The sequence below is a fragment of the Ornithodoros turicata genome, chromosome 2 (genome assembly GCF_037126465.1).
Source record: "Ornithodoros turicata isolate Travis chromosome 2, ASM3712646v1, whole genome shotgun sequence".
Lineage (NCBI taxonomy): Eukaryota > Metazoa > Arthropoda > Arachnida > Ixodida > Argasidae > Ornithodoros > Ornithodoros turicata.
The window spans coordinates 19,681,107-19,691,776 of record NC_088202.1 but is presented as its reverse complement, the minus strand read 5'-3'; the positions used below and the strand labels follow the sequence as shown (position 1 = coordinate 19,691,776).

Sequence of the window (10,670 nt, the reverse complement as noted above, 5' to 3'; positions counted from 1 at the left end):
TCGTACCCCCTGCCCCTCTCATAAAGTGTACCATTCGATTGCCCTTTGTTGAAAATGGAATACTGCGAATCTACACGACAAAACACGCCACAGTTATTAAATAAACGAATTAAATTGATAAAGATTGCAGAGCATGCCGCGATCTGTGTTGGCGACAATAAGACCGGCCACGTCGCCCTGCGGGAAAGTCCGTGATGGGATGCAGAAATCGTCTGCTTTTGGGCGCGCTAGTGCATCGGCGTGAGCAGACGACTCTCAGAAGTTACTGGGCACCGCAGCAACTCTCGTACATTTTCTTTCAGTTCTCAGGTGAAAAATGCACATTCTAAGAAGTGGCAATCATGGTGGTTTAGAACAACTAGGTTAATCCTCAGAGACAAGTTAAAAGTCGCAGGACAACCCCACCCACAATCACAACTCTGAAGTCCCTGGCCATCGGCGCGCGCGGTCGCATTACAGCTCAGACCAAAAATATATTACGCGCGCTTCCATTACACTCCCGGTTGCACACTGATCATGCTTCGAAATGAAGTGTCGCTGACGACGTACATGGGGAAGAAGTGCGTGTTTATTTAAAAACCACATTAAATACTCGCGGAAAGAAAAGACGTGACTTAGCTTCCACGTATCCGATTATGCGCCACATCGTCGGAGACCCCACAGTCAATGCTCGGACTACATTCTCCGCTCGCGGAGGTATATGCCTGAGTGTCCCCATTTCGAGAGAGAAGGGGATGACTCAACCCAAGGTGCTTCTGCAAGTTACAATTACCATGACAACGACGACGCACCCGCAGGCCGACGTAATACGTGACATATGCATGAGAGAAGCGCACGTTTCGTCGTCTGCTATTACGACACGTTTCGACAAGTTCCTCGAAAACGACTTGGTTATTCCGAATGAAACTTTGACGGTTGTATGTGTACAGTACTCGTAAAGCTAGTTTTGGCTAAGTTTCGGAACCGCCCCGGTTGTACGAGACCGTCCCTTTAAGCCTATAGTCTGGAACCATTCAGTAGCTTGTTAAAAATGTTGAATACCATTTGCAACAAATTATGTATTTCTGCTGTATGTTGGAACTACCAGTGCACCTTGATGTAAGTGACCAAACTAAATTTATATTTGTACGTTCTGGCCAGGAACTGATGCAGTTAGCGAGTACTGCAGGGAAGCATAATTTATTGCAACGATGCTTCGTGGAAGGTGGAAAGTCGTGGGGGTGGAAGGTCCCCGCCACTCCCGCGGGCATGAAGTGACTACCCCTATGGCGTGACTTGATGCCGTTAGGAGTCAAACCAGATCCATGGAAGAGGGAGTCAAATGACTCCCTTGAATGGCATCAAATGACCCCCTGCCTTGGTGGAGTCATAGTGACTCCAGGAGGGGGGGGGGGTATATATGTGGCAGGGTTTGACTCCCCCAAAGGGAGTCACCCTGACTCCCTTATTTTTTAGAGTGTATAACAGACATATGCACACATCTATACGCATATATCTTATGTTGCCATTTATGTGAGGAAAGTAGGACCTGGACAACCGTGAGGTTAAACAGTGATCCCAACTATCAAGCGAAGTGAGAAATAGGGGAAGAACTAAAAAAAGAAATGTATGAAATTGGGAGCTATTGAGTTAATATCTAGGTACTTTGCCATGCCACAAATATATGCTGCAATAAATGTAGTCTTCTATATTGTTCAAAGATGAAAGTCACTGAAAAGGTTAGCTAGCTGTAGGACTCGAACCTACATCTTCTGGATTGCCGGTCCAGGGCTCTACCAATTGAGCTAAGCTAACACGCCTTCTCAGCGACTTCCAGGGTGCGTCATCTGAAGGGACAAACCAGCCACTCTCTCTCACTCATCCTCCTTTCACTCTTACATTTTTGCTGACTCATACACACATTCATACGACGGGATCGACGCAGGCGGCAACTGTTGCACGTGAAAGAACTGATGTTCTGAGGCTGGAACAACATAGAAGGGACGAATACATACAACGCCTCAATTTGCCTAAGAAATTAACGATCAAAGATGAAAGTCACTGAAAAGGTTAGCTAGCTGTATGACTCGAACCCACATCTTCTGGATTGCCGGTCCAGGGCTCTACCAATTGATCTAAGCTAAACGCCTTCTCAGCGACTTCCAGGGTGCGTCATCTGAAGGGATAAACCAGCCACTCTCTCTCACTCATCCTCCTTTCACTCTCACATTTTTGCTGACTCATACACATATTCATACGACGGGATCGACGCAGGCGGCAACTGTTGAACGTGAAAGAACTAATGTTCTGAGGCTGGAACAACATAGAAGGGACGGATACATACAACGCCTCAATTTGCCTAAGAAATTAACGATCAAAGATGAAAGTCACTGAAAAGGTTAGCTAGCTGTAGGACTCCCCTTCAGATGACGCACCCTGGAAGTGGCTGAGAAGGCGTGTTAGCTTAGCTCAATTGGTAGAGCCCTGGACCGGCAATCCAGAAGATGTGGGTTCGAGTCCTACAGCTAGCTAACCATATAACACATAGAAGTTCAGAAATAACTCACCAATCGCCTTCGCTGCACAGTTCAGGATGATAGGACTCATCATTCGGATCCACACTGTTCACAGAAGAAAAAAAAAAACAAGAGCACATGGTACATGTACACCTGCTTGAAAATCATTAGGAAGGCTGGGAAACACAGTGAGCAACACCGCTGGGTCGTTTCATTTATAATCCAATGATGCCCGCCTGTCACATTTTTTTTATTTCTCTGGAAAAAAATATATGTTATTCCACCCACAAAGAGATGCAAAAGGCGCCTGACCGCAGGTCTCTGCGATATTTTCTTCTCCGTCCACGGCGCTTCGAAGCAACCGGCGCATTTCGTGGCTTAAATTTTTCCCAATTTTGTGACCTTGTACCTCTTGAACGAGATGTCCCATTTGAACGAAATTTTTGCTGACAGAGTGGATGGTGCACGTTCCACCGTGGGCTATTAAATTTATGTGGTCACGAGAAAAGTATACGAAAAAAAATCCCGAAAACGCAACAGAGAGCGTTTTTACCGCACGTTTGGAAGGTCATGGCCGAGGCCCTGGATCTCCGACTGTGATGTTCTCTGCGTGAGCAGAAAGATCATTCTTTGCTCTTTCGTTTGACGTTAAATACATTGCTTTATCTTCAGCCATTATGCCGTAACAATGCCGTGAACACGGAAGGGTAGGGGAAAATTCTCATTTTCGCCGCAGTTGTGTTTGCAGCGCTTATTTTGGTCCCACGGGGCGCGCAATTTTGTTTTTCGAACCCCTATTGGGCAGCGCTCGCTGGGGTCAAACACACGTAGGAAGAGTGGACTTGTACCCCATCCCCCGTCTTTTTCTTTTTTTTCTTTTGCTTTCGGTGAGGGTGCCGTCATGCCACAGGCCGACGATAGTAATATGCACAGATCACTGTGATGTCTGCAGACAAGCAAAAGTTTGTTGCTTAGGCTTTCTCACCCGGTTAATCCCTTCAACGTTACGTGCTTGAAGGAAATCGGACGTGGGAACATCGCATTTGTAAATAGTCCGGCTTTGTCGAACCCAAGCGCGAGACGTCTATTCTCTTGTAATTTTGTTTTGTTATTTGCTGGTTTCTTCTACCTCTGTTTCTTCTACTTCGTCTACTACGGGTGCCTCAGTAGGCTCACACCAGTATCTTGCTCTGAGATGCTCCTGTTCACAGTCTGCACAATTTCGGTGGGGTCACTGAAGTCAGCGTCGTCAGGGCTTGAAGCCGGAGGATCTTGTTCACGTGAAGGCCCTGCCTCAGCAACCTACAGTCGAAACGTGTTGTAGCAGTTCACACGTATTTCTTCGGTGTGGTGGACATGGACTGCCTCCGAGGTGCTCAAGACGGTCTTCAAAAGCCCTGATCCTATGAAGGATACCGGCCTGAACTTCTTGTTCCAGGGTATTTTTTTCTTGTGTCGTTGAGTGTAGTCCGGGCAGTATAGTCGACTTCTGGTGTGGCTACGGCTGGCCATGGGGAGTGCAGAAGTACACGCTACGCCGACGACAAAACGAAATCCATACGTAACATCGAGGAAAGCAAGGCCCTTGTCTTAAAATGAGGACAGCGGCGGGAACCCCGTAGACGCCTAAAGACCGTCTTTTCCCACGCAGCGCCCCAACTTTCTCACCCATTGGAAGGCTAACTACTTCAAATAATATTTCTAAAAGGAGTTCACCTTGAAGAAATAACGGACCGGACACGTCCTATAATTCCCAGGAAGACCAGACGACCAGTCCTTGGGCGATCTGTCGGCATCATCGCACATCACCTGAGTGTTTCAAATTCCCTCTTTGTTCACAAGTAGAAGAAACCAGCAAATAACAAAACAAAATTACAAGAGAATAGACGTCTCGCGCTTGGGTTCGACAAAGCCGGACTATTTACAAATGCGATGTTCCCACGTCCGATTTCCTTCAACACGTAACCTTGAAAGGATTAACAGGGCGGGAAAGCCTAAGCAACGAACTTTTGCTTGTCTGCGGACATCACAGTGATCTGTGCATATTACTATAGTCGGCCTTCGGCATGACGGCACACTCACCGAAAGCAAAAAAAAGAAAAGAAAAAAAAGAGACAGGGGGTGGGGTAGAAGTTCACTCTTTCTACGTATGTTTGACCCCTGCGACCGCTGCCCAATAGGGGTGCGAAAAAAGAATTGCGCGCCCTGTGGGACCAAATTAAGCAAACATTTTATTGTATATCCTGAAAGAGCTATGTCTCAGCTATGTTAGTTCAAAATATCGGAAAATTTGAAGATGTCCTTTTTTGGGTAAAAACTGCGGCGAAAACGAGAATTTTCCCCTACCCTTCCGTGTTCACGGCATTGTTACGGGATAATGGCTGTAGATAAAGCAATGTATTTAACGTCAAACGAAAGAGCAAAGAATGCTCTTTCTGCTCATGTGAAGAACATCACAGTCTGAGATCCAGGGCCTCGGGCATGACCTTCCAAACGTGCGGTAAAAAGGCTCTTTGTTGCGTTCGGGAAAAAAAAATCGTTCAAATGGGACATCTCGTTCAAGAGATACAAGGGCACAAAGATGGAAAAAATTTAAGCCGCGAAATGGCGCCGGTTGCTTCGAAGCACCGTGGACGGAGAAGAAAATATCGCAGAGACCTGCGGTCAGGCGCCTTTTGCATCTTATTATGGGTGGGATAACATATATTTTTTTCGAGAGAAATACAAAATGTGACCGGCGGGCATCATTCGATTATAAGCGAAACTACACCGCTTTGATGAACAATTCATGGGCGATGTTGTCTCTTCCACAACTAGAGCCAGTATTCTATTTGAGCCTTCTGCACACTTGAGCATGAACTAGGTAATGGGAAACCAGATGCATTGGTGTGCTTGTGCCAATTAACGCCTATTAGTGCATTAGTGCATAGTTCGACAAAACAACCATCAAAAGTATGAGGTATCTTCATTGAAAAGTGTCTTAAATAACACTACAGTTCCTCCGTAGCTTCATATGTATTTCTCGTTCTATACAGTGTTGGCAAGCGTATTATTATGCTTGTCGGCAGGATTCGTTTTGTCAGCAGGGGTGCATCCAGGATTTTTCTGAGGAGGGGGTGCAGTTATGGACAGCATGCTAGATACGCGATCTAGGGTCACCTAAACACTATGTGAAGACAGAGATTCAGGAGGGGTTCAGGACATCCAGACCCTCCCTCTAGATCCGCTCATGGTTTTACAGTGGGATCTCTATCAGTATTTTGAGCAGTAAATTATTATACTGTCTATAATGCCATTTTTAGTACACAATTTTTTTTCGACATCTTCCAGGTGCCTAAAACTTCTTTTTTACTAAATCTGAAATTTACTTGTAAGACCGGAAGGACTTTGCAATTTTAGCTTTTTTGTGTATGCCACCATGCGTGAATGGCACTCAGGATACTTTTGGTAAACAGCGTAAAGGAACGGCAATGATTAGCTTAAATATAGCTTACCATTCATCGCCCTCTTAATTCTCTTCAGAAAATGAGGGGTCATTATGCCAGAGCGACTCCCTTTCTTCCGTCACTTGTGATCGGTGTTCAGCAATGCCAATAGAAAATCGTCCCAGAGACAACAAAGATATATTCTAGTTCAATGCAATGGCTCAGCAACAGAACTGTGCCCATGGGGTACTTGACAAAAAAAAAAAAAGAATATTGGTGAGAGATCGGCCTTGACAAAGAGCATGCACATGACCCGCTCACGATCTTTGTGCTGACGTTCGTCACCAGCGTCTTAAAACATGCTAAGTCAAGCTCAGTAAGTTACAAGCATAAAGCATAAGAATTATCTGCCAAATGTACCTAAGCAAAGATGGAGCTTGCTCAAGATGGAACACCTCATCACCTGCATAGAATTGCAACAACATTAAAGGGACCGAAAAGTGAAAAATAACCCCCATATTTTTGCCCACTGTCGTGCACAACATCGTTGTTTGATAAGATACAGAAAGCATTACTTCTCAATTCGGCATAATTTTTACGTATAAATATTTTGAAGATTGCCGGAACATGGACGGTGCTGCCAGCGAACGGTGAAAAAGAGCAACTTGGGTTTCAGGTCCAGGGCTCCCAGGGATTGGTCAACCCTTACCACGTGAGAGTTAATTTTGTAGAGAACAAAGCTGACGCACATTATCTTACAGCTAAACACTATTTTAAAAATGACGCTCACTTCCATAGCTTTTACGTTAATAAAGCATTCAGCTACTTCGCCGCTACGAGCTACGATCCGCCGCGCCATCTGTAAGGCCGTCTGTGTTATCGCGTTTATTGTTTACGTCGTGGGTGGTCGTGTTGGTCGCGCGGAGAGAAGTGAATGACATGTTCGTGGTTGTTGTGGTCAATTATTCGAGAGACCTACATATGCCTGGTGTAGTTTTGGTAACAAGGGAAAGGGTGCAGGCTAGCTGGTATAGATCCATGAAGAAGACCGAGAGACACGGACACAGAAGACGACACACGTAGGTTCTCTCGTAGTTTTGGTGTTCGGGGATGCAAAAATCATGTTCGTTCACCATCGGCGGCGGGCGTTTTCTACCACAAGATTCAACAGGAGAGTGCTCAAAAGCGAATGTGGTTCGAAACACTCGGTGATTAGATGTTACAGTCATGTCGTTTGTGCTGTTCTCATTTTGCTGCCGATGACTACGAAGATGCCGTAGAAGGCGAATTGCGAAGACGTCCGAAGCACACTGATGCTCAGTACCCAGTGATTTTGCTTCACCGAGGTGACGAGTTCAACACAACGTCTTAGGTATGTACAGGCGTCACACATGTATAAATTACAATATAGCGACGACGTATTCCATTTCACTTATGTTATCCTACTTGTCCCATACTCAACATTGTCAACATCAACAAATTTAATTTTAGGGGCCTTCCAGTGTTGAAGTGGCGCAAGACTGCTTCGTGTGTGTGTGTGATCCAGGCACTCAAGTTGACATGACAGAAATAGCTGAAAGCAGGTAGGCAAAGTCCACGTGTTGCAGTGTGACATTTTTTTTTAGTCTTTGGACAGGTGCAGAACATTAGTATGACGTCAACAAGGGGAGAAGAAACCGATCAGAACTACTAGCTTGTTTGAAGGGTACAAGAATACTTCCTGTTGAGATGTAATTATGACTTTATGACTAAGGAACGCTAATTAATTTTCTAGAGATGCATCCTCTGCACTTGAATGCCCAGTGAAACAGCAAACGTTCGTTGTCTTTGAAGTCCCACTACTGGAATTGTTCAATGTGTGTCAGAGCTGCAGTGAGCCATGCAAGGTTAACACATATTGGTCCTAAATTTGCAGGGTTCCCCTATCTAGGACGCAACTGTCATTTCTCTTTATTGCTTTTCCGATCCTACCTTCTCAGAGATTAATGTGGTTCACCATACACTGCATGGCACTGCCTTTCTCTACACTCATGCTTTCGGTTTCTTGTTCTGTTGAATAAATCTTCACTTGAGTTTGCAGCCATCGCGCTGTCTACTGTGTTTGCCCCTCTATCAAGTGCCATGCCAACAACCTACCAAACACCCTTGCCTAGTCTTACTTTTGAATGGAAACTACACGATGTGGTAACATCCACATGTAGAAGTTTTAGTCGACGGAGATTTGGTGTTTTTGTACAACCTTCATTGTACATTTCTTTTGTCTCACTTAGCATGCCTGAAGAAATGTTCTGATCTTCATCAAGATGACAGGTCATTGTTCGATCTGCAGCATTATTGTTCCTGTAATCTTTTCACCAACAGAGAATACAAAAGTGAACAAATGGTAAAATATAACTAGCTTGTTAAATTCAAACGGGAAAGACAAAACTGTCTATACTTCTCTTGTTTATTTTGTTGCAGGTTTTACAACTCTATCAAGTACATCAAAACATCAGAGGGCAGGAAGTCCTACCCTGTTTCCTAAATCCCTGGACAATAAAAAAGAAAGATATTGTTTGAGTTGTGACAAAATGTTGCTTCTGCTCTTATATTATATTTCAATTAAATGTTACGATGCATTTGTAGTGTACACTGAAGCCAGTTTCAATTTGCAGGGCTGTCAAAAGTACTTTACAAAAGTACATCTCAATTACAGTAACAGAGAACTTATGCACTAAATTATTTAGCCATTTTGGAGTACTATGCACAGTTGCACACCAATGGTGCATGGTTAACTTTGAACCCAGATCAAGGGTTAATAATACTTATATAATAATAGATAGATAGAATAATATAGAAGTCAGCCCTCAAGTCCTTCTTTACAAATGTTAGTTGGTGACGTGATAATGAATCAGTTACAAGTACTCCGTTTAGCAAAACAGAGTTAATTAAGTGTTAAATCCCAATCTTGGTTCAATTATTAGTTGACATTTGGAAACGTGGTCACTAAGAAGTATACTGAAAGGTTATGAACACAGTTCAGCTGAATGACACTGATGAAAATTATCTTACTTACTCCTCACATATACAAATGAGACATGAGTATAACCTACAAATACATCTATGCCCACAGGTTATTTAACCCTCCAGGAACAAACTAGTAATTATAATATGCTGTGACAGCAAAGAAAAAGCAATGAGAAAGCTTGAAGTAAACAAGAAATGAAAATATGCTGACAACATTTCTACAGGTCAGCGCACTGATGGGAAAGCATCCCTAATAGCATGCATGACGCAGATCGAGATCCAGTGGAGTACTTTCTATTCTATTTTCTCGGAGCACCCCATATCCTCCTTGTGAATGGCCGACAGGTGGTATAACGGAATTTCCTGCAGAAATAAGGGTTTTCCGTCCAGTTTGCCGTTCAAGTAGCGCGTAAAGACCACACGGCGCTGCCGTGTATGTTGCCATGCTCTTCGGTTTCTCGGATGTATGTAAAAGACACTTGCAGTACTTCGGTGTCAAGGCACAGTATTTCGAAATATTCGTTAGTTCTGGTGCAATCGTCTGTCTGCTTTTCACACGCATACTCTACCTCTCGGCTGCAAAAACCGTAGTATCCATCCGTAATATCCGTCGGTTTGCATTTCACACATGAACACCTGCACGACGAAAAAACAGCGCTTGTTTCGGCTTACACAAGTGTTTCTTCCTGATACATGGAAATTTCACAAAGCAGTCCATGTTCACGGCACGGTGAGCTACTGCTGAGGACGAATGTGACTCCGATTGATCTCTGGACGAGGAATCTTCTGCTGCGAAGAACACACTTTCCAGCACGCTAACGCACGAACAACAGTTCTGTGTGAGCGACAGTTCTCGAATGCGGAATTCCAGCGCACTCATGTTCAAAAGGCTCGACATTCTCGACGTAGAAAGTGGTCACAAATGCCCACTGCCATTTTCGTTTTCGCCGGATTAGCGCCCGGAAGTGCGCGTATTACATGCGTCCTAGACAGATGGCGCGGGGTCATGCAATTGTTGACAGACTGCACGGTTTCCTACTAGGTCCCTGGACATGCAATTATGGAAAATTCGATTACAGAAAAACTACAGCGACTTCAGCGGAGTTCTTTGATATTCGAACTCTTGAAGGTTCAAGGTTTTCGCTGAACATAAAGTTTCGATAGGTTTATATTCACTTTTCGGTCCCTTTAACAGAACAATGTTTCTCTTTGTTAAGGTGCCATGAAATACAACACTATTTAGCAAAGAAATGTCTTGCGTACCGGTGTCTATTAACAGACAGGTAATTTTGTGATGCTTCGCCACACGTTTTATTGCTTCTAAGAATTACCCGTAGATATATGGACGCCTGACCTTGCACGTGCGCTCTGCTCACCTTTGGGACGAGGATTCGGCATTGTAATGCGCCCTTCACGGCTCTGCACTCCCCGAGACTAACTACAACAAAGCCCTTCTCACTGACCCAAACCTTGAAAGAATCGAAGAGGCAACCAGTGCTGCAGCGTCTTTACCAGCGAAGAGCATACCACGATGAGGAATCCCCAGAACACAGAATGACGTACAACCTAACCTTCAGACACCGCAAAAAGAACCAAGCAGCAGACAGCGGTTCCTAGAAAACTGTCGCGCGACAGCCTTGTCAATGAGGACGCACGTCCCGCTGAAAGGGAAAAGGAATTTCGGGAGAATGGGACAGGCCGACGCAAGAAGGTCAACCGCGTCCGATGGTCTCTACAAAAGCCG

At 44.6% G+C, this 10,670-nt stretch overlaps 2 non-coding genes across 2 annotated transcripts; one reads left to right on the top strand and one right to left on the bottom strand.

Moving 5' to 3' along the window:
• Window positions 1-1,721: 1,721 nt before the first annotated feature.
• Trnaa-ggc (transfer RNA alanine (anticodon GGC)) lies at window positions 1,722-1,794 on the bottom strand. Its single transcript has one exon. It is a non-coding gene; the product is annotated as a tRNA-Ala (tRNA).
• A 643-nt stretch (window positions 1,795-2,437) lies between these two features.
• On the top strand, window positions 2,438-2,510 carry Trnaa-ggc (transfer RNA alanine (anticodon GGC)). The gene has a single exon. It is a non-coding gene; the product is annotated as a tRNA-Ala (tRNA).
• The last annotated feature ends 8,160 nt before the right edge of the window (window positions 2,511-10,670 follow it).